Raw genomic sequence first — 24,717 nt, forward strand, 5'->3', positions numbered from 1 at the left:
AGCATTTCTTTGTCCTCTACCAGTAGGAGCTCTTCTTTGCTACTTTCTCATTTTCTTGCTTCCGGTGAAGTTGTCTTCTTCCATCTTCCCCTTTCCTTTGGGATGTGCATTGTTCCTTCTTCTTGCAGCACTAATCTTCATTCTTGTCTAAAAGTCTTAACTAGTTTTTCTTAGGTAAACCTTCTTACGAGGAGCATTTCTGAGTGTGAAGATCTATCCCTTGTTCTCTCCATTTGAGGAGACAAACTGAATGTCATTGTGGGGTACATTCTTGCTGGTGGAGAATTCACTGACACCACTACCTAACCCTTCAGTGTCCTTGGCATGCTTCTGCTTCTTTAATATCTTTTCCAAGGCATCCCTGTTGCCATCAAACATGATTCTCACCTTTAGCTCATCCTGACACTTCTTAAGGTCGTTTCAGAGAATCTCCATTTCTCCAAGAAGGTTCTGATTTTATTCATTTTTAACTTCTAGTCTAGATACTAGATCATCACACTGGCACTCCTTGGTGTCCTCTGCTTGAGACTTCATCTTTAAGAAGTATTTCTCATATTCCTCAAGGCATTTTGTCAACCGGTTCTGCTCTAGTATAGTAGAATTCTTGAATAGCTTGTATTCCTTTCTTACTCTATTGAGTTCTTTAAGTGCATTTATAAGCTCTCCTTCAAGATCAAATTTTGCTTCCTCTTCATCTTCAACTTCACTATCACTCCCAAAAACATCTTGCCGGTGGGATCTATTTTCCTTAACACTCCCAAATGTCTGCACCTCATATTCAGATTCTTGAGTCATGAAGAGGTGGGTTCCTTCTTCATCAATGTTGCAACTACTGGCTGATCTACCTTCATCATCTGTAGAGGTATGAGATATATTTCTCATCCTATCATCACAAGCCGATCCTAGAGTTGTAGGCTCATTTCCATAGAGCTTCTTCAAACTCTCGCATAAGCTTTTTGCTATTTTCCATCTGGTCCACCTATGAGACATCAATAGTGATCCCACTGAATATAGCCCTCATGGCTTCTTCATTGCACAAGCAACTTCTTTCTTCTTCAGATCTAGTGGGAGGACTGACATTCTTAGGGAGACCATTGATAACCAACATCCATACATCAAACCCTAGAGAGGATAGGAATACTTCCATTTCTGCAACCCCAAATAGAATAGTTTGATCAATCAAACACTGGAGCAGGGATTGAAACTAAACAAACCATTATGTCCTTAAGACACAATCTACCCAAGCTGGAGAAAGACCGTTTGACTGGGAACCTACGCTCTAATAACAATGTTTAGGCACAATTCACCATTGAGAGGGAGAGGGGATGAATCAATGGTTCTCAAACTTTTCCCTTTATCTATCCTATGTGAGCATTTGGTTATTAGATCTAACTATGAACAAACCTACTGGTTAGTGAAGAGACTAAATCAAATGCAAACATACATAAGGTGACATCACATAGCACCAGCATATACGAGGAAAACCCAAGATGGGAAAATCCTAGGTGAGCAATGTTGCTAGAGTCTACTGCTCCAATCTAGCCTCACAATGAAAACCATTACAATGTTTAGGACACCAACCCAAGGAGAACCAACTCCTTATTTAGGGCACCAACCCAAGGAGCTACAACCCCTGCACCGAGCTACAACTTAGTGATCATAATGAAAACATCAAATACATAAGTGGTTACTCTGTTACAAGTGAATCTTGCAACCATTTCAAAATACCTTACCCTGTTGGTGAGATGCCTTCTCTAATACACCGAATCACTCTTCTGCTGCTTAACTGCCGGTAAAATCTACCGGTAAACCTCTTCCACTTTTCTTCTCTAAAGAATCTTCTCCTCACTGCTGTGCACTTTAACAGTGATGAACTCTACCGGTCCATGTTCTACCTTCTCCACAGTTGTCTTCCCTCTTTCTCTGTCGATATAACCACTACCGATTCATCTCTTCACTCTGCCTCTTGTCTCAGATACTTTCTAAGCACTTGGCTAATTTAATCTCACATGCAAAAGTGACACACTTTATAGTAGCACAATATTCTTTTCTACAACAACACCTAACTATGTCTTTGGCCTTCATATTTATAACTAGGTTTTCCCACCAAAGCCCACTTCAAAATCTAGGCAATTAGGGTTTCCTCACCATCGTCAAGGCAAACCAAATCCAATTAGATCTTAGTCGATCTGATCTCCCTGATAGCCAACTATTCATCTCCTCCATTGTCATGGCTTCCAATACATGTTTTCCAAATATAGGAAACACGATCCTTTACCTCAACCTGCATCTGTCAAACCATCATTAATACTTCTCCTGTTTCTTTCTCGAGGTCTTCTGACAATCTTACCTTGCTTTGATCTAGGCACCAACAACTCCATGATTCTTCCCTTTTGTCCATTCTTCCTCAAGCCACATGCTTCTAACCTGATCCACAAATTAGGGGATCCTTATTAAATGTACACCTCTATAGATACCTAACTCTACATGACACTTCACCAACATCTACGAGCTTGCCACCTTGACTCCATGTGGCATCCACATCAACCAACTATTAACTTGGCTCTTCGATTCAGTCTAGATAGGATCACTGACCAACCACTCTACCGGTTCCTCTTCCCTGCCAGTTTACTAACGCTGTCAGTATCTCACATTCTACCAGTTACCTCCTCGTGTTTTCTCTTTGCTATACTGTCGATGGAATACCTAAACTGGTCTTCAGACATGACTGACCTATGCATGCACATTCCCATCAAGTGGGAAGACTTCTTCATCTACACCTTGTCCAAATTACCGGTAAACATACACACCGCTAAGCACTCTTGATGACACAAGTCATCAACCTACACTAGACTCCTTCTTCAGTCAATTCACTCTTCCTCTTTCTGCATCTGCTCAGCTATGCCTTTTCCTTGATCAACTTTGATCTTATCTCTACTAGTTTGTCAAAGTGACAAACAAATCACACTTCATCTGTACCAGCATTTCAACATGCGTTTACCTCTTCTCTCTTACCTCAAAGAGTCGTGATTCACACCATGCCTACCTTGCGATAATTTCCTTTTATCAGTGGAGTGGCATCTTGCCTTCTGCATCCTGTAGTGTACTCATGTGACTTTCCTATTTGTGCAACATTTCTTCAAATAGACACATGTGATCTGGTGATGGTACTTTCACTGTCAGTCATTGCTTCTCATGATGATTGCATCTTCATCAGGTGGGCTTCCTATTGTTTTGCATTCTCACAACATACTTTTGATCTTCTTGTCTAGTGTTGATGTTATTCAGATAATATTCTGCCTCTTCATCACAAACAACCTCTCAGACATCTTTCTATCTCATCACACAAGTCAGGCACTAACTCATGTACTGGTGACTCCTGTGGTCATCTTCCTTACCTTATCGGTGTTCTGCAACACATGGTGATATCAAAGATATCACATCCTATATTTCTCCATATTAGTGTTGCACATACATCTCTTCTACTGGTAGTCATCCCATACTTTTTGACATCAATGACAACACAATGCCAGCAAAACATTTACAGTCTGACCATGTTTATGGCAAACAAAACAAACAGGTTTAAAGACCTTCTTATTGATAGGATTTTTGACCTTAGGAGAAGATTTATTCTTAAGAGTGTTGCTCTTGGTACTGGAGGATTCATCTTTTTCAAATGTGTGAAAACCAAGTCCAAAAGTATCACCATTCTTCCTTTGTGATTGCATTTTCTCTTCTAGCAAGGTGGAACTTTTGTTGAACTTTTCCAATTTCCCATTCGCTTCAGTGAGCTATCTGGTGAAATCTTCATTATGTTTTGGCAGTTTCTCACTTAGAGATGATGCTAATTCAAGATCTAGTTTTAGGTTCTCTTTTACTTCTCTTTCTGCATTCAAATGCTCATGTAAAGTAGCATTCTCTCACTTTATATTGGCAATCTCATGATCTTTTTTTTTGGTGAGATCTTCAGCAGTTCTCCTGGCTTCCAGTTCTTGACTCATGCGGATAGTAAGAACTTATAGCTCTCTCCTTAGATTTAGATTTTCATTGTTTAGTTTTTCAGTTCATCAGCTAAAGCATCAATATTGGCCTCATCTGAAGAACTGTTAACAAATATTTCTACCAGTTGTTCAGTTAGCTCTCTTCTTTTCACTTGAGAAGCTTTCAGTTTGACCCTTAGGGTTCCAAGCTCATTCCTACTAGCCTCAATCTCTCTAGCCATCTCAAAGTAGCTCATATCCCCCATGGTAGCTTTAGGTTTCCCTTCCAAGCAATTAGGCTATAAAGAAGTTAGGCTCTGATACCAATTGATGGACTTATAAAGCACTGAGAGGGGGGGGTGACTCAGTGACACCAAAAATAGTACTATGTTAAACACTGGTTGGCAGATAAACTTAACAAGTTTGTTAAACAATATGCATGCAATAAAAAATGATATAACAACATCCACAATATGTAAAACATCCACCATAACACAAGTGTTCATACGTCAGAAACCCAAATAGGTAAAAACCATGGTGAGATGGGACTCACAAGTTAACTATCTATAGTAATAGATAACTGACCTGTTAGGGTCTACAAAATGCCCTGCTAGATGCGAATCCTGTTAAAGATCACAGAGCTTAGTTAAATGCTATACCCTTTAAAAGGTAGTCTCTTGTAAGGAGTAACCTCGGTGGAGGATTTCTAAATCCAAACTAATGGATCACCTGGTTAGAGGATTTGAACAATGAAGCTTGTTAGAGATTACCCGGTTAGGGGATTTGACTGTTGCAGTGATTAGAAAACAACAGGTGATGTGATCTAGTAGTAGCATGAATTTCTTGTATAGATCCTCTTTTGCGCACTTAACACTTCTTTACCAACATACTCTGTGACTTAACACTTCTGCCTTTTCACATAACATATCAATTTGCTCATACAAAATAATGCATTATGATGTCAATATATAGGCATTTAGATTTCATGTCAGTCTCTAGAAATCATAACACAATTACCTAGGTGTAGTGTACCTGGTCAAGTGATCATAACTCATGACAAAAATACCGCCAAATCTTGTCGGTAGGGATAACTCATCACGACTTGTGATAACTCATCACATAATCAATGAATACTGGTTCTGAATTCACTTGTTCTAATAAATTAAGTGAGCTCATGGTACATAAAATATGGATCCTCTATCTTTTACTATTTCTAATATCCTTTCATGATCTTCGATAGGCAACCTCCACTTTTGGGGGACAAAAAATCTTATTTGTAAAGTTTCAAAATGTAATCTTGTTGCTATAAATAAATGACTATAATGCAAAACTTTTTGGTCCGACATGTATTCAGTAAATGTAACACCATTGTTATCTATCTTCGTTTGTTGATAAGAAGTACCTTCAACAATGACTGATCTAGTGGGATATTGTTCCCCATCAACATCTTCCACTGATTCTGACAATTTACATTTTGGTTTTGTGCATCATAGTAGGTAATAGTCAACACCTTCTACATTGTTAGGATCTAGAAGCACCACAAAAATATGCCCTATACACAGAAAAATACAAACAATTAAACTATAAAGTGTATGGTACAATGTAAAATGAATTCACATTGAAATAAAATTTAAACAAAGTACATGAAAAAGCGTGATTATATTTAAAGAAAATGCAAGTGTACCTGGCATAGCTAAATCAGAAACATGTTCATAATCAACTGAATATATAGGATCATGAATATCTACAATGTCACTATCTTCAAAAGGAGGCACTCTGACAAATTGTTTCATCTTGCATTCTGAACTCAATCCATCTCTAATGTTTTGACATTGTTGAATATTTGCATTGTTTTCAATGCAATCAACAGAAAAACATGATTTTTATCTAACCTCAATCACAAGAGGTTTTCTATGTCCTAGAGTCATCACTTCATGTAAAATTCTAATGCCATTAATTATTTGGCAATTATGATTGATCAATATCTTTAACTTACCGAAAATAGCATTTTTTGTATGTTGTGTCTCGTGCACCAAAATGAATTTTGCACCGTTCTACTATCTCACTTTAATTTCATATGTTGTTACCTCCAAGTTTATATTGGTGAAGTGCACTCTTCACACAAGCTCCTACTCCATAATGATCTCCTTTTCCATGTCCACTATGAAAAAAGTTCCACAAAAACTTTAGACCACATTTAGCATGCTATTGTTGTTAGACAACTTAGATAACCAGAGGAAAACTAAGAGTGCGAGTGAATCAGTTGTCAACAGATTATAGAACCTTATGCATTGAAACCTTATTAGTAGAATACATAAACCGAATACTGGAACAATAGATATAATAGTTAAGCACGAATATAAAACACAAAACATTTACCAACCATCCACAAAAGATAACACCGAGAATGCCATAGGATATACAAAATCCTCATTATATGTTTTGTTGACTAGCATCGGAATTTTGAGGGCACCCAGGACTCTTCCGATGGCGGAGATGACCACTCATCTAGTGAGAGAATTTCATTGGGCATACATCATCCTCATCAGATGTTTCTTGGGTGGACGTCGGAATTCCAATGATGCCCGAGGCTCTTCCGACAGCGGCCATGACTTCTCATCTGATGAGAGAATGTCATTGGGCATACAGGATCCTCGTCGGATGTTTCCTTGGTGAACATTGGAATTCCGACACCCGTTCGACAAGAGAATTCCATAGGACATACAACATCCTCGTCAGATGTTTCATTGACTAGCATCAGAATTCTAATGGCATCCAGGACTCTTCCAACAATGGCCATGACCACTCATCTGGCAAGAGAATATCATTGGGCATATAGAATCCTCATCGGATGTTTCCTGGGTGGACATCAGAATTCTGACACCTATCTGATGAGAGAATTCCATAAGACATACAACATCCCCGTTGAATGTTTCATTGACTAGCATCAGAATTTTGATGGTACCCAGGACTCTTCTAACGACAGCCATGACTGCTCATCCGGTGAGAGAATGTCATCAGGCATGTAGTATCCTCATCGGATGTTTTTGGGGTGGACGTCAGAATTATGATGATAGGACTCTTCCGACAGTGGCCATGACTGCTCATCCGGTGAGAAAATATCATCGGAAATACATTATCCTCGTTGGATGTTTCGTGGGTGGACATCGGAATTCCGACACCTATCCGACAAGAGAATGCCATAGGACATACAACATCCTCATCGAATGTTTCATTGACTAGTGTTGGAATTTGCAGATGATAACCTCTTGCTGGGTGTAGCAAAGATCAAGGAAGCAATTAAGCTGAAAATGCTCCTAGAATCCTTTGGGAAGGCCTCAGGTCAAATTATCAATAAAAAAAAATAAAATAAAAAATTCTTATCCACCCCTTCCCCCTTAGAGGTTAAGATCCAAATAATTTTGAACTGTAGAACATGCATTCTTCCCTATATTCACCTGGGCATCCCAATTGACAAAGGATTCAGGAACTCAAAACTTTTGGATCCTCTGATGTTAAAGATGGATCAGATTATTAACTCCTCGAAAAGGAAATGGCTCTCATGGGCTGGTAGGTTGGTAATGCTCCAAGCAGTTATTTATGCAATACCCATCTACCTTTTATCATTTTTATCCCTCACTTCTAGTGTAGATTCTTTCATCATTAGAAAGATGTGAAAATTCTTCTGGCAAAACACTGAAGAAAAAATCTAGGAATAAAAAATCTTCACTTGCAGAACAAAGCCTTGGAAGCTAAACTAGTTTGGAAGTTCATTAAAGACCCTAAAACAATATGGGGAAGGATAATGGCAACAAAATAGGTTAAAGCTAGGGATCCTCAAAATCTTCTAAGATGTAATTCTCATCCAAAGGGATCTAGGACCTAGAATTTCATTGCAACATGCAAAAATTTAATTGCAAACTCTTTGTCTTGGGATATCCATGATGGATCCTCTAGCCTTTTTTGGGAAGGCTCATGGGGAGGATATCCAATCATTGACTGCTCTCTTAATATTCCAACAACTAAGCATTGGCTTCAACAATATTCGGGATCTCGAGTTAGTGATTATTTGGTTTTGGATAGGGCTACTAGAATGCAAGGATGAAGTTGGAAGCAATTGGAGGGATTGCGTATTCCTACTATTGAAATCAACCTTCTATCAGACCTCATTAGAGCAATAAATCTTAATCCCAAAATGGGGGAAATATTCTCTTATATGGGCTTGTTCTAAAATAGGACAATATAATGCTAAAGATGGCTATATGGTTTTGGAGAAGCAAGCTTATCCCAAAAGAAAGAATCTTTGCATGGTTGGCTTTCAAAGAGAGGATCCTCACACCAAAAAGATTCACTCAAATGGGCTATGAAGGGCCCTCAAGATGAATTTTTTGCAAAGTTCAAGCCAAAATAGTGGATTTTGCATGAGTGGAGTAATGATCATTATATAAAGATTCTGTAGAATTGTCACAAGGCCTTGCTAGAGAATGGAAAAGTGATTGTAGTGGATTCCATTTTGCCAGTGGCTGCAGAGACCTCTTCCTATGCAAAGCAAACATTTCATGTAGATCTTTGCATGTTGGCATTCAACCCTGTTGGAAAAGAGTGTACAAAGGAGGAGTTCAAAGACCTTGCAAAAGCAATAGGATTTACATGAGGTGTGAAGCCAATTTTCTATGTTAATGGAGAGTTTAGGTTATTGAGTTCTAGAAATGATCTCATTATTTTGAAAACACCCCCATCAAAAGTGACTGTGTCATCCACTATGTATGTGGGCCATTAGGCATGAGTTGTGTGGTTGTTTGCTAATTGTAGTAGGTGAAATGGCCCCAACTGATACCTAAAGATTTATCTTCTTGCTTCCAAATGGTAATTAATACTGAAGTAGTTGAGCCTAATTGGTATATTGTATGAGTTTAATTAGTGTGTATGATAAGAGGCATTATCATTAGTTTCTTATAAGTAGATTCTGCTAAAGTGTAATCCAACTTTTTAAGAATAGGGATCTTATTATTTATATAATTTGGTTGAATCTATAAAATTTATATAAGAAAAAAAAAAAATTGGTAGAAATTTCTTTTTAATTTAGAAGTAGCTTATGTAATTATAAAGATGGAAAATACATAAAACTTTTAAATTTATTTTTTTTGACATTTTTTCTCAATAAGAATAACTTTAATTGTTTTTAATGAACATAGAGTGTGAATCATCTCCAATTTGTCTCCTCCCATTTGAACATGAACCTTGCCACATTTGAATTGCTTTCTTCCATTCACCGTCAATGTTTCTACCATCAAATACTTACCTCTCTCTCTCTCTCCCTCTCTCTCTCTCTCTTTCTTCTTATGGATACAATTGCACATCTTACCATCTCCCAATTCAAACATTTCCTTTCTCACCACAACACTTTCCCTTTTCTACCCCAAAACCTTAATTCACCTCCAATGATCTAAGAAGCTTAAAAGACATTGATCTCTCTCTCTCTCTCTCTCTCTCTCTCTCTCTCTCTCTCTCTCTCTCTCTCTCTCTCTCTCTCTCTCTCTCTCTCTCTCTCTCTCTCTCTCTCTCTCTCTCTCTCTCTTTCTCTCTCTCTCTCTCTCGTACACACACACATGAATCTAAGACCACATGTGAGCATATGATATATCTTCCAAGAGAACACATCACAATTCACCATTGTTTTGAAACAACCTACACCTGCACCTATAGGTATTTTTAGACACTTACAACATATTGCCATATATTATTGTTGAATCAACCAAAGGAATTGATTATTATAGATCCCCCAAATGTGCCTTAGGCACCAAATTCGTCATTTTTAAACATGGTTGTATAGGATTAAATAAAAAAACTTTTGTTAGTTTTTTGAGACATTATAATGTTGGTATTATTTTATATCCAGAATTGATTTAAATCCAACCATCTAATACACTTATGCATTATATAAATGTTAATTAGATATGCACCCACAATTCTACTCAATGATCACAACACATATACTCATATTCATTGCAATATCCTTAGAGACAAATTCTCTTCTTGAAATAAACTTAGGAAATGCATTACACATTCACACAAAGAGAACAAAGACAAACGAAGACATCCTTAATGTGCTAGTTCATGTGAATAAGATGACACAAGTTAGAGATAATCCTAAACAATCTTCTAATTTAATTTTTCAAAATGATTGATACAATATCATAAATATAAACTTTTTTTGCAAATTTCATTCTATTATTAAAACAAAATTAGACTTCATACAATCTACCCATCCAAATGTCTATTCTAGAACCTTTGCCAATGATCTTGATTTCTTATTTATAATACAAGGGATCAACAAGCTTCAGATCAATTGACACGCTTGGCAAAATTTTATTTGATTCCCTTTGTAACTAAATATATGCTAAAAGAATCTTTACATTTCTCATAAAGCACAAATATTTACTCAGTGCTAGAGGGAATCTGAAAACAAAATTGTAAAACCTGATGATACTGATTTCATCTAACCAACTTGATGACACAGAACATTCAAACTAAAATATTAGAAAACAAATAAAATAAAATATAACACGTAATATATTGAGAAGATTGATATATTTGAATGCACGTAGAGGATACCCCATTTTCCTCAATCTTCAATAAACACCTGTCGCCAAGGGTCTGGCAAGGCTCTACTTCATTTTGTGCAGGTTAGAAATAAATTCAGTTGTGACAAATGTTCAATATACTTTTGGTTAGCATATACACCATTGAGGTCATTGACTTGCTTCATTCCAAATTCTAGTGAAATCATTTTATTCAATTTAACACTTGTATTCTCAACAACTTGTCATTAATAAGGACAATACTTATGGCCTGTGGTAACATCTAGATAATCTCCATTTTCCGTTCTTTTAGAATTTTCAAACTACTATCATTATCCTTAAGGAATGAGGGCAAATGAGTGTCTTTCATTTGATCATATCTATTTAATTCTTTGATTGAAACTTTTTATTAAACTTCTCCTGAACAGGATCTTGTGTGACTTCCTCTCTTTTTTATTCTAACCTTCCTTGTAACCTCTCATGCTCTTTAATGGCCTTGTGTGTTCTAACAAATACAGTCCATGATCTGGTGCATTAGTTATTGGCAACAGAGCAATTCCTGAATAAGATGGCAATCTATCTCCAAACTTCACATTTTCTTCTCTCAAGTGCTCATTTTCTCTCATATACCATGTATTTTCTTTCACCAGTTTTTCAATATGAGCCTTCGTAAATTTTGTTCCATTAAGTGTCAGGTCTACAACCTCAACAAGTTTCATGTCTTCTAATCTATGAACAAGATATCCATATATTTGACTTGGATCCTCAATATTAAGAGACCTCTTACGTGGTGGATATAAGGCCCAAGTATACGAAGACTTATTATTAGGCTGAAATCTTGATCAAGTGTAGATCTTATCTGCAGCTCCAACACTCAATTTAACTTTCATTTTCTAATTTCTCCTTAAGTTGTCAAAACCTATGGCTGAGCTAATATCCCATTAGGTAGGATTAGGACCCCTTCTTCTTACAATAATCTTCTTCCCTTTTGAGGGATCATCTCTTTCATTTCCTTATCTACTTCATCTTGTAATTCCTTAAACACTTGTGGATGCATTTCTGGGTTAATGTTCTTCATTGGTTCTCTTATTTGTTTTCCTATATATTCAAGAATCATACATGCTTGGAATTCAGGAGAATGTACAAAAGAGTCATCAAAACTAAATGTTTGGCTAGCAAGAATGCACATAAAATCTATCTATCTCTCTCATATCGTCCCCCCCTCTCTCCCTCTATTTATATCTCCTTTTGTACATAGCTATATCCTTCTCCACCTCCATCTCCATCTCCATCTACATCTTATCTCTAACCTCCTCTCTACCTCCATCCCTTATTTCTATCTCCTTACCCCCCTCTCTCTCTTCCCCCCTCTATCTCTCCTTTCCATCCTTAGCTACCCCTCTCTCTCCTTCACTCCCTATTGCAAACATAACATGATACTATTGTTAATTGATCTTGATTATCTTCCTAATTTAAAGGCTTTATTTCAATCATGTTCATATCCCTGTAAGAATATGCATAGTTGAATGGGAGATATCACTTCTCTATTAAGACCTTCATTCAATAAAAGTCATCTATTAATTGACCACATGGACTATGAAAATATATGTAGAAAATATACTTCCTTCATAATTGACTTTCCACACCTCTTTGACATCGCACACTAAAGTGTGATTGCTACTTATTAACAAGTTATGGCTTTCATATGGTAACAGGAACACAAAATTTTTTCATTCTTCAACTAAGATTAAAAGATGTAAGAATAGGATATCTTGTATTTAGTGTCATAATGGGAATTTATTTACAGAGCTAGAGGACATTGCTTCAGAGGCAGTTAGGTTTTTTAAGTCATTATTATTTTTGGAAAATGAAAATCTCAGCAATGATATTATATCTAATATTCCTCCTTTAGTATCTTTGGAAGACAATAAGATGTTGATGTCTCCCTTTTCCTTAGAAGAAGTTAAGAGTGTTGTCTTTGCTATGAATCCAGATAAAGCCCTGGGACCAGATGGTTTTACTCCTTTATTTTTTCAGAAATGTTGGGATTTTGTGGGAAATGATGTTTTATTGGCTCTCAAGGAATCTAGGAGAAATAGGTCCATTTTAAAAGAACTTAATACTACAATGATTGCAATTATTCCTAAAAAAGAGGATACTAAAACTTTTGCTGACTTCTGCCCCATTTCTTTATGTAACACTTTGTATAAGATATTTACGAAGGCAATTTCCCTTAGGTTGGCAAAAATTCTACCTAGGATCATTTCATTGGAGCAAGGTGGTTTTGTTCCTAGAAGGGAGACGACAGAGGGTGCAATTTTAGCACATGAGGTGTTGCATTCTATTTCCACCCAAAGAACCCCAACCATGATACTTAAACTAGACATGATGAAGGCTTATGATAGAGTAAAGTGGGGAGCTTTATGTGTTGTACTTGAAGAGTTAGGTTTTTCCAAGGCCTGGGTCAAATGGGTTCGTGCATGTACTTGAAGAGTTAGGTTTTAATTAATGGTTCTCCTTGTGGTTTTTTCACTTCCTCTAGGGGTTTGAGACAGGGAGATCCCCTTTCTCCCTTTTTGTTTATTCTCCTAGCTGAAACCTTTAGTTGGGCTATTAGGGCTGCTAAAGTGGGGGGGCTTTGGAAAGGTATAAGGATTTAGAATATTCCCCAAAGTATTTCTCATTGTCTCTTTGCAGATGATACTCTATTATTTGGACATGCTTCATTAGTTGAGGCAAAAGTAATTAAAGGAATAATACAAAATTATGCATCATTTTCTGGTCAGAAAGTGAATGGTGATAAATCAAAGATTTTTTTCCTTAATACATCACAACTGGTTCAACATAGGTTGCAATCCTTTTGGGGATTTGAGACTTGAAATCTTCCATGTACTTACCTTGGGATTCCTTTCTTTGTTAAATAGGATAAGATTGGTTTTCGGGATAAGATTATTTCAGTCATTTCTAAAAGAATTCTCTCATGGAATCATAGATGGTTAACTTTGGTGGGTAAAATTGTTCTCATCAAGTCTGTTTTGAATGTTGTTCCCATATATCTCATGTCTGTTTTGAAGTCTCCAAAAGCAGCCATTGTTAGTTTACAAAATACTCTTAGAGATTTTCTTTGGAACAATAATAAAGATGCCAAGAAGAAACTCCCTTTAGTTGCATGGGATAAAGTATGTTTGCCTAAGGAACTTGGGGGAACAGGAATTCGGAGTCTAGAGAATCAGAATTTAGCCTTGGGGGCTAAGTTGGTTTGGAAATTATATGACAAGCCTAGCTCCTTATGGGAACAAATTATGTTTGCCAAATATTTAAATAATGGACCGAGAGAGTACATTTTTAAAGTCTCAAATTTGCCTTTGGGTTCTGCTATTTGGAATTTCCTTTGTAAATGTAGATCAATTATTTTGCCTCATCTCTCATGGATTGTTCATAATGGTAGAAAGGTCAGATTTTGGGATGAAGTATGGAATGGACACACACCTTTGGTGAATATTAGGGATTGGTCTCCTCTGATCACTGTTCTTTCCTCTCTTTGGGGTGTTTTTGTAGCAGATTATTTTGAAATTGTGACTAGTGGTCCCCTTAAGCTAGCTAGATGGAAGTCGATTGATTTCTTAGATGTTGATCAAAGCATGAAATTAGATTTTGAAAAGATTTTGGGGGATAGAATTGTATTTCTTTCTGATTCTGAGGATGAACTTATTTGGACAAAGAATATTTTGGGTAAGTACACTGTTAAAGATGGTTACAACTCTCTTATAGTTGCTAAAGATTTATCTTCTTGGCCTTATAAGTTGTTTTGGCTTTCAGCTTGTTTTCCCAAAGCTGGAGCCTTTTCTTGGTTGGCAGTTCAAGATAGAGTCCTTACAAGTATGAGACTAGACAGACTTGGTATTACTGTTGTTTTCCCTTGTGTCCTTTGTAACAAAAAGTTGGAATCTTCTTCACACCTATTCCCACATTGTGATTATGCTTATGAATGTTGGCAGTGTTTGTTTGAGAAGTTAAATATATCCTTTGTTATTGGTAAGGATCTCATTTCCCATTTTAGATCTTAGCCCTTTATGTTTGCTTCATCTTTTTATGCATGCCTTTGGATCATATCTCTATCTATTGTGATTTGGAATGTTTGGCTAGAGAGAAACAACGAGATATTTAAAAAAACAAGGTCTCCTGTGTCTGAGGTTCTATTAAAAATTGAGTCTTCAATCTCTAAGGTTGCTTTGTCATTTATTTATAAGAACTTGGAAAATCTTACTTCTTTTTCGCACTGGGATAGTAGAGTTACTAGAGTTTGGAAGTTGCTATCAGTTTTACCCTCTCATGGTTCAATTTTAAAAAAGAATGATGCAATAGGTAAGAGATGCTCTGCTAGATGGAAACCTCCTCCGTAGGGGCACTTTAAACTGAATTTTTATGGGGCCTCTCGTGGTAACCCTGGGCTGGCTGGGGTAGGCATGGTAATTTATGATCACAATGCAAATTTTATTCGAGCTAAGTGTCATGCTATTGGTTTTAAAACTAACAATTATGCAGAATTTCATGCTTTGTCTTTTGGATTGGATATGGCAATCTCTTTGGGTATTAAGGACTTAATAATTGAAGGTGATTCTATGGTGATTATTCAATGTGTTACGAAAAAGAAATCGAATTGTTGGAATCTGTAGTATATACTTGATCCCATTTTAAAAAAATTAGAATTGTTTGAATCTTTCTTGGTATCCCATTGTTACAGAGAAGTTAATAAGATTGCAGATTATTTGGCAAATTTAGCCATTGATAGCAATGCTAATCAACGAGAGGTGGGTTTTGAGGAAATTCTTTCTAGGGTATGGGATGGTTTGCAGCAATAGTCATATGATTTTCTTGAGTAACGTCGATGTAAAATTTTATGATGATAATTATTCACACTTTCCCCTTTCATTTCAAGTATTCATGTTCATTGTCTGAAGAAGTGTTCGAGGTCATGGTATTTGATATAATAGTGTTTTTCCAAAGGTTTTTTGATACTTTCTTTTTTTGCAGGAACGTTTTTGGCTCATGGGACTTGGCACAGGACTTTGGAAAATTTTGTCTTCTTCCATTGATAGCAGCTATGGAGTCTACATTTGAAAATTATCCAATGGGGTTTTTTTTTTTGTTTTTTTTTTGGCAAATTGTCATATGCACTCTATGCAAAACTGATATTATATGTGTTGTGACCGCATTTTGTATGTGGTTTTGGGCAGGGTGTATATATTGATCCGTTAGATACTATAGACTTATTTTATGAGCTGTGACCAGAGGTTTTCTTCTCACGGTTCTTTCCTTTGGTATGCTCTTTGAATCCTGTGTAAAAAATGAAAAATATTAATAAAAAAGTTTAGTGGAATAATCCACTTTTATTGAAAAAAAAAAGAAGATTTTAATATGTATCTATTTCTGATTAATTTAAAATGAGGTTAATATATCCATTACAGTTACCACTATACTTAGTAAAACCTTATTTTAAAAAATTATAAATTGAAAACTGCGTTTTACCTTATAGATCCAATCGATGCATCCATTACCCTTGTGGTTGTGACTGCTATAGCCTTATTTTAGAAATTCTCAAATAAATATCTGAGCACGGAGCAAAATATTTGTTCACAATTCTCTAAGTTTATCTTCTTATTTTGTGTAGGCTCATGATTATGGACAGAGATACTGAATTTGAAAGAGAACTTGTTATTGTTGTGGCAAGCTGGATCATTTAATATGGGATTGCCCAACCAAGAGAATGAAGAATGGTGCACAGTTCAAGACCAAGAACCAACAAAATTACTATTTGGACTAGCGACCTGTAATGGGTATGATTCTTTTCTTGGTCCTCATTTGCTTTAAATCACCCTGAACCAGAACACTGTCATTTTAATGATAGGTTTACATCTTCCTGATAAATTGGATACAAAAGTTTCCCACCATAAAACTTGGTACACAAGTATTAAACAATCTACAATCAGTACTACATATTTTGTGGCCCAACAGTAGGATCAAATTAGATCTAAGCATTGTCCATTAGCTTGTTAGGGTGCTGGGTAATGGCTTAAATCATACACATGAAACTTACACTTTTAGGTTTAAAAGTGTTAAATATTGAGAGCTGACTGATATTTTTTAGGCTTAATAGACTTCTAGACTTAAAAGTGTTAAACACTCAAAGTTGACTAACATTCTCTAGACTTCATATGTTGCTTAATGTGTATGGTTTAATACTGGCTGGATGCTGGCATGCTCTACCCTGAATTAAAAGCTCTCCTTCCTTAATTTGACATGGTACAATACTTTATTTGTGCCCTCTGTCATGTTTTTTGTTTAATATTGATATTAACTTGTTTTGTTATATGTAACCAGGTACACATGAAAATGGAGACATTGAAACTTTAGCATACAAGAATGATGTAAACAATTGTAGTTGTCCAGAAGTGAATTTAATTATAAATGAAAATGGCTTTGATTCCACTTTTGCACCAGTTTTACATGAGAGAAGTAATTGGCTACCTGAGTTTAACTTGGGTCCAAACTTGGATGATGGATTATACATAGGTGAAATTTATGTCAAGAAATATGTTGATGATGTTATTTCCTAAACTAATATTAGTGAGGAGCCTATTCATAAAAGTTGTTTGAATACTACTTCTCATAATCTAGGGCAACCAAATGCAGAGGCGAAAACCAAGCAAATTGAAGGTCAATTTAGTGATTTACAAGAACCTAGGAGTTGTTGTGAATCAGATTATACTGCCAACACTTTGTTAGAAGATGGTGCAATGACTGAAAGTCCCATTAGTATTGGATCTCCGATTTATGTCAATGGACTAGAAAATGTTGATGTCATGCTTGCATTGGAGGAAAATCTGTGCTTTGAATTAGATTCAAGTTGGGAACATATTTTGCTTGAAGATGGTGCGATGATTGAAAGTCCCACTAAGATTGGATCTCCAATTGATGTCCATGACTTAGAAAATGTTGACGTTGGACATATTTTGGTGTGCGAAAATCCATGTTTGGAATGAGATTCAACTTGGGAACATATTGACTTCAATGAGGAAGATCATGTTTAATTCTCTGAATAAAAATTATTTATAAATCTCTTACATTAGATTCACAGTCGATCAAAGCGTCTATCTCTTTTCACATCTTTCATCATAATAAAATCATTCTTTTGTGTCCTTCTTAAAAGCAATAAGTACATCAAATTTTCCTCCTCTAATTAGATGAAGAAGTCACTTTGTGTTCACGTTTGGCCAACATATTCTATTTAATTATTAGTAAATATATATCAAATATATCTAGTTTTTTTGAAAAACGTAGAGTTTATTAGAGGAGAGAATCCTCTCTAAGGTTACATTTTTTTAATCATGAAAAATTGAAATTGAAATTGACATCTCATGAAAATTGTAACGTTTTGATTATGTTTTTTTTTTCATGCACTAGATTTCAAGTAATCTATGAGGAGAAAAATAATTTTGGTTTTTTGGTGATGTCCCATCCACCTCACTGTTTTCTCAAATTTTAGAAAAAAATGATAAATCAAATTAATTCAAATCAACTAATCAAATTAAATCAATTCAATCCAATGAATTAATCAAATTAATTCAATCAATTAATCAAACGAGTTCACTGAATTAATTCAAATCAATTAATCAAATAAATTCAATTCAATTCAATGAATTAATCTCATTAATTCAATGAGATATATACTAAGGCCTATGAGAATGGTTCCCTAGGAGAATTTATCAATAAGGGGACTATTAAGCTATTACTCAAAGAAGGGGACAAGTCACTCATAAAAAAATTGAGACCCATTACTATCCTCAATGTGTCTTATAAAATTTTGGGCAAAGTTCTTGCTCTTAGGCTTGAGAGCGTGCTGCCCAAATTCGTATGTCCCACACAAACAAGGTTCATTAAGGGGAGATTCATCCTGGAGAATATAATTACTATTTGTGAGGCGATGGATTGGGCAAATGTTTTCAGGCAGAATGTGGCCATGTTTCTTTTAGATTTTGAGAAGGCCTGTGATAGGATTGAATGGGGTATTATTTTGATGATGCTAGAAGCCTTTGGATTTCCGGTGGAATATTATAAATGGGTGAAGATTCTCCTTAAATATGTGTCAGCATAGGTGGAGATTAATGACTCTCTCACTCAAGTAATTAAACTTGGTAGGTCTATTAGACAAGGATGGCCTCTTGCCCTTGCACTATTCGTTATTGCTTCTTATGCCCTATACTATATATTAAGAGACTGCACCATATCCCCTAAAATAGGAGGTGTTATGCTTCCTGATGGGTCTGAACTGATTAATACTCAATTTGCTGATGAAACTGCACTTTTTGTTGAACTTACCAAGCAAAAGATGGAAGCCCTAATGTGCAAAATAAAGTTCTTAGGTGAGATTTCATGGGCAAAAATCTCTGATGGTAAATCTACACTACTTGGGTGGAGAGAGCAACCTCTTGAATGGTTACACCAGTTTGAAATCTAGTGGGGGGGGCCCTAACAAGATAGTCAGATACTTGGGGATACCCTTCGCCATCTCCCACTCTCTCAAGGAGATGTGGATATGGGTTAGAGACAAAATTGACAAGAACCTCAATAAATAAAATAGCTGATATCTATCACTTGCTGGTAGATGCAAGTTTTCCAAAAAAATTATCCTCATACAACATTTACTACTCTTCTGTTTAGATGTTCTCCAACTATCAAATCCTAGAGATACAAAAAGCTATAAGGAAATTCCTATGATCTGATGTGAAAGGAAATAAGAAGATACACCCTGTTAAGTGGGGGTGGTGCCACATAGAGAAGAGTCTGGGAGGGCTTAGGCTAAAAGACTTGAGAATACATTGAGGGGTTTCTCTTGCTACAAAATGGATCTTCCAGGCATTTGACAATAGTGAACCATGGAAAGTTATAGTTAGAAACAACATCATGAGAGTCATTCCTAAGAAAGCTAAAGCTTGGAAATCTTTACCCTTTTGTGACCTAGTGGCTAGAGGATTTGAAGTCTCAATGCAGGGTTCATGTGTCTTTAAGTCTCTTTGGAAAGCCTGGGAAAGTATTAGACCTTACATCGCCAATAGTAGAGCCAGCAGCAGCGACCACATTCATGGAGAGAGGTCTATCTAGTGGAACCTTTTCCACTCTACTAAACCTATCGCACTTACTCAAGGGTGCTCTCCTAAAACCTAGGCCATTAAAGGTATTCACTTCTTTAAATACATTATTGAGAATGATAGGGTTATTAACTGGGATACCCTTAGAGTTCGATATGATCTGCAAATTTCCCAAAAAAGAACCTACAATATGGTGAAGCATGAGTGTGCAGTTCTGCAAGTGCCTAAAAGTTGTAAGATAAATAATGAAAAGGGTACTAACCTATTTTGGCATATTCTATCTACTGAAATTTTATGGCATATCTGGAAAATTAGAAATGAAGATAAGTTCCAAGGTAAAGCTAGGGCCCTTACTGAGTCATTTCGTGAACTCAATCTAAATCACATCTTTTTGTAGGTATCTGTTACAATGAAGATAGAGAAGAACAAATTCCTTACATTCCTTAAAGATGGACAAGCCAATATGTTCATACATGAGTTAGAGAATGGGTATAAATGGAGGCAGGCCAGAGGGGAACACCAGTCTGTTGATTTAGCATTGGAGAATCTTGGGATTGAGATTGGGGAAACTAGAGACCCAATGATGGAGCACATTCAAATGCTTAGCCAGTTACTAGAGGGAAAGTAGGTAGTATGGATGGAAGGCCCTTTGGGGTGGACGACTTGGATGGAGGCCTTTCAGGACCATGAGTAGATGTGATCTGGCTAATTCATATTACAGACTAGTGTTTTCTTAATAGAATTATAAATAGGCACTAATAGTTTCTGGAGCAACGATCCATATCTACACACAATTGTAATCAGTTAGTTACAAGTAAAGACAATTTTATTTGTATCAGTTTACTACTTATATGCAAAACAAAACAAAATTAATTCAAATCAATTAATCAGATGATTTCAATGAATTAATCAAATCAATTCAATTCAATGAATTAATCAAAGCAATTAATCAAATGAATTCAAACTAATTTAATGAATTAATCAAACTAATTGAAATCAATTAATCAAATGAATTCCAACCAATTCAATGAATTAGTCAAACTAATTGAAATCAATTAATCAAATCAATTCAATGAATTAATCAAATTAATTCAAATCAATTAATCAAATCAATTCAAACCAATTCAATAAATTAATCAAACTAATTCAAATCAATTAATCACTCTAATAAATTAATGCAATGAGTTAATCAATCCAATAAATTAACCAATCCAACGAATGACTCAATTAATTAAGTGATTCAAATCAATCCAATGAATTAATTAAATCAATTCAATTAAGTGATTCAAATACATCCAATGATTTAATCAAATTAAATCAATTTATTTAATCAAATCAATTAATTAATTCAACTCAACTAAGTGATTCAAATCAATAAAAGATAGCATGCAACAAATTAACTAAAATTGTGCAAATTTTGATTTCAAAGCAGTTTTAACAAATAAACTCAAATGTACATGCGTATATATGTTGCTAAAAATAACTCAAATGTACATGTCTGTATATATGTATAGCGATCCAAAAAAGAGCTCGAATGTACATGCATACATACATATGTATGACAATCCAAAAAATAGTACATACATATATATGCATATATATACATGTATGTATACATATATATGCATATATAGACATGTATCATGGTCAAAATAATACACGAGTTCACTTGTTGTAATAAATGAAGTGAGCTCATGGTACATAAAATCTGGATCCTCTCTATCTTTTACTATCTCTAATATCCTTTCATTATCTTCGATAGGAAACCTCCACTTTTGGGGAACACAAACTCTTTTTTGTAAAGTTTCAAAATGTAATCTTGTTGCTATAACTAAATGACTATAATGCAAAATTGTTTTGGCCAGGCATGTATTCAATAAATATAACACCATTTATATCTATCTTCGTTTGTTGATAATAAGTACCTTCAACAATGACTGATCTAGTGGGATATTGTTCCCCATCAACATCTTCCACTGATTCTGATAATTTACATTTTGGTTTTGTGCATCAAAGTAGGTAATAGTCAACACCTTCTACATTGTTAGGATCTACAAGCACAACAAAAATATCACCTGTACATGGTAAAATACAAACAATTAAATTATAAAGTGTATGGTAGAATGTAAAAAGAATTCATATTCAATTAAAATTTAAACAAAGTACATGAAAAAACGTAAGTATATTTAAATAAAATGTAAGTGTATCTGACACAACTAAATCAAAAACACGTTCATAATCAGCTAAATATATAGGATCATGAATATCTACAATGTCACTATGTTCAAAAGGAGGCACTATGACAAATTGTTTCATCTTCCATTCTGAAACAAATCCATCTCTAATATTCTGATATTGTTGAATATTTGCATTGCTTTCAATTCCATCAACACAAAAACATGATTTTTATCTAACCTGAATCACAAGAGGTTTTCTATTTCCTGTAGTCATCACTTGATGCAAACTTCTAATGCCCTTAATTGTTTGGAAATTATGATCGATCAATATCTTTAACTTCCCAAAAATAGTATTTTTTGTATGTTTTGTCACGTGCACCAAAATGATATTTGCACCATTCCACTATCTCACTTGAATTTCATATGTTGTTACCTCCAAGTTTATATTGGTGAAGTACATGCTTCACACAAGCTCCTCCTCCATCATGCTCTCCTTTTCCATGTCCACTCTAAAAAAAATTCCACAAAAACTTTAGACCATACTTAGCATGTTGTTGTTGTTAGACAACATAGATAGCCAAAGGACAACTAAGAGGGGGGGTGAATCAATTGTCAATAGATTATAGAACTTTAAGCATTAAAACCTTATTACTAGAATACATAAACTAAATACCGGGACAATAGATATATTAATTAAACATAAATATAAACCACGAAACATTTACCAACCATCCATGAAAGATAAAACCGAAAATGCCATAGGACATATAGCATCCTCATTGGATGTTTTGTTGACTAGCATCGGACTTCCGAAGGCACCCAGGACTCTTCCAATGGTAGCCATGACTACTCATCGGGCGAGAGAATGTTGTTGGTCATACAAAATCCTCGTCAGATGTTTCCGGGGTGGACATCAGAATTCTGACAACACCAGGAACTCTTCTGATGGTGGCCATGACCACTCATCCCATGAGAGAATGACGTCAGGCATACAACATCCTCAGTGGATGTTTCCTCTGTAGATGTCAGAATTTGGACAACTATCCGAGGAGGGAATGTCATACGACATACAACATCCTCGTTGGATGTTTCGTTGATTGGCGTCAAAATTATAAAGGCAGCTAGGACTCTTCCGATGGTGGCCATGACCACTCATCTGACAGCATAATTCTGTCAAGCATACAACATCCTCGTTGGATGTTTCCTTGGTGGACATCAAAATTCTGAGACCTATCCGATGAGAGAATGCCATAGGACATACATCATTCTTGTCAGATGTTTCGTTGACTTGCGTCAAAATTCTGATAGGCACCCAGGAATCTTCCGATGATGGCCATGATTGTTCATTCGGTGAGAGAATGCCATCAAGCATACAACATCTTCATTGAATTTTTCTTGGGTAGATGTCGGAATTCCAAGGACACACGTGACTCTTCCAACGGCGGCCATGAGCGCTCATCCGGCGGGAGAATGTCGTTGGGCATACAACATCCTCGTCAAATATTTCCTGGGTGGACATCAAAATTCTGAGGACACCTAAGACTCTTCCGACGGTGGCCATGATTGCTCATCCGGTGAGAGAATTTTGTCGAGCATATAGCATCCTCGTTGGATGTTTCCTGTGTGGACGTTGGAATTTTGACACCTGTCCAATGAGAGAATTCCATAGGACATAAAATATCCTCATTAAATGTTTCATTGACTGGCATCAAAATTCGCAAATGATAACCTCTTGCTAAGTGTAGAAAAGATCAAGGAAGAAATTTATCTGAAAATGCTCCTGGAAGCCTTTGGGAAGGCCTCAGGCGAAATTATCAATAAAGAAAACTAAAAAATAAAAATTCTTCTCCACCCCTGCCCCCTTAGAGGTTAAGATCCAAAGAATTTAGAACTGTAAAATAGACATTCTTCCCAATATTCAATTGGTCATCCCAATTGACAGAGGATTGAGGAACTCAAAACTTTCGGATCCTCTAAAGTTAAAGCTAGATCAGAATATTAACTCCTAGAAAGGGAGATGGCTCTCATGGGCTGGTAGGCTGGTAATGCTCCAAGTAGTTATTTTTGCTCTACCCATGTACCTTTTATCCTATTTATCCCTCACTAATAGTGCAAATTCCTTCATCATTGAAAAGATGAGAAACTTCTTCTGACAAAATATTGAATAAAAATATAAAATTGCTCTAATTGCATGGAATAAAATCACCAAAGCCAAGTCCATTGGGGGTATAGGAATAAAAAATCTTGACTTGTAGAACAAAGCCTTGGAAGCTAAACTAGTTTGGAACTACATTAAAGACCCTAAAGAAAAATGGGTAAGGATAATGGCAACAAAATACCTTATAGATGGGGATCCTCAAAATATTCTAAGATCTTATTCTCATCCAAAGGGATCTAGGACCTGGAATTACATTGTTACATGCAAAAATTTAATTGCACTCTTTGTCTTAGGATATCCATGATGGATCCTCGAACCTTTTCTGGGAAGACTCATGGGGAGGATATCCAAGCATTGACAACTCTCTCAATATTCCAACAGCTAAGCATTGGCTTAAACAACATTGGGGTTCTCGAGTTAGTGATTATTTGGTTTTGGACATGGCTACTAGAATGCAAGGATGAAGCTGGAAGCAATTGGAGGGATTGCATATTCCTACTGTTGAAATCAACCAGCTATCAGACGTCATTAGAGAAAGAAATATTAATCCCAGAAGAGGGAAAGATTCTCTTATATGGGCTAGTTCTAAAATAGGACAATATAATGCTAAAGTTGCCTATAGGGTTCTAGCAAACTTTGGGAATCAAGAGGAACAAGATATTCTACTAAAAC

The 24,717-nt window shown here is 35.8% G+C and overlaps 1 pseudogene; it reads left to right on the forward strand.

Annotated features, from left to right (window-relative positions):
* Positions 1 to 24,717, forward strand: part of LOC131860340 (caffeic acid 3-O-methyltransferase-like) — a 110,981-nt pseudogene that overhangs the window by 69,446 nt on the left and 16,818 nt on the right.

This window comes from Cryptomeria japonica, chromosome 11 (genome assembly GCF_030272615.1).
Source record: "Cryptomeria japonica chromosome 11, Sugi_1.0, whole genome shotgun sequence".
NCBI classification, from domain to species: Eukaryota; Viridiplantae; Streptophyta; class Pinopsida; order Cupressales; family Cupressaceae; genus Cryptomeria; species Cryptomeria japonica.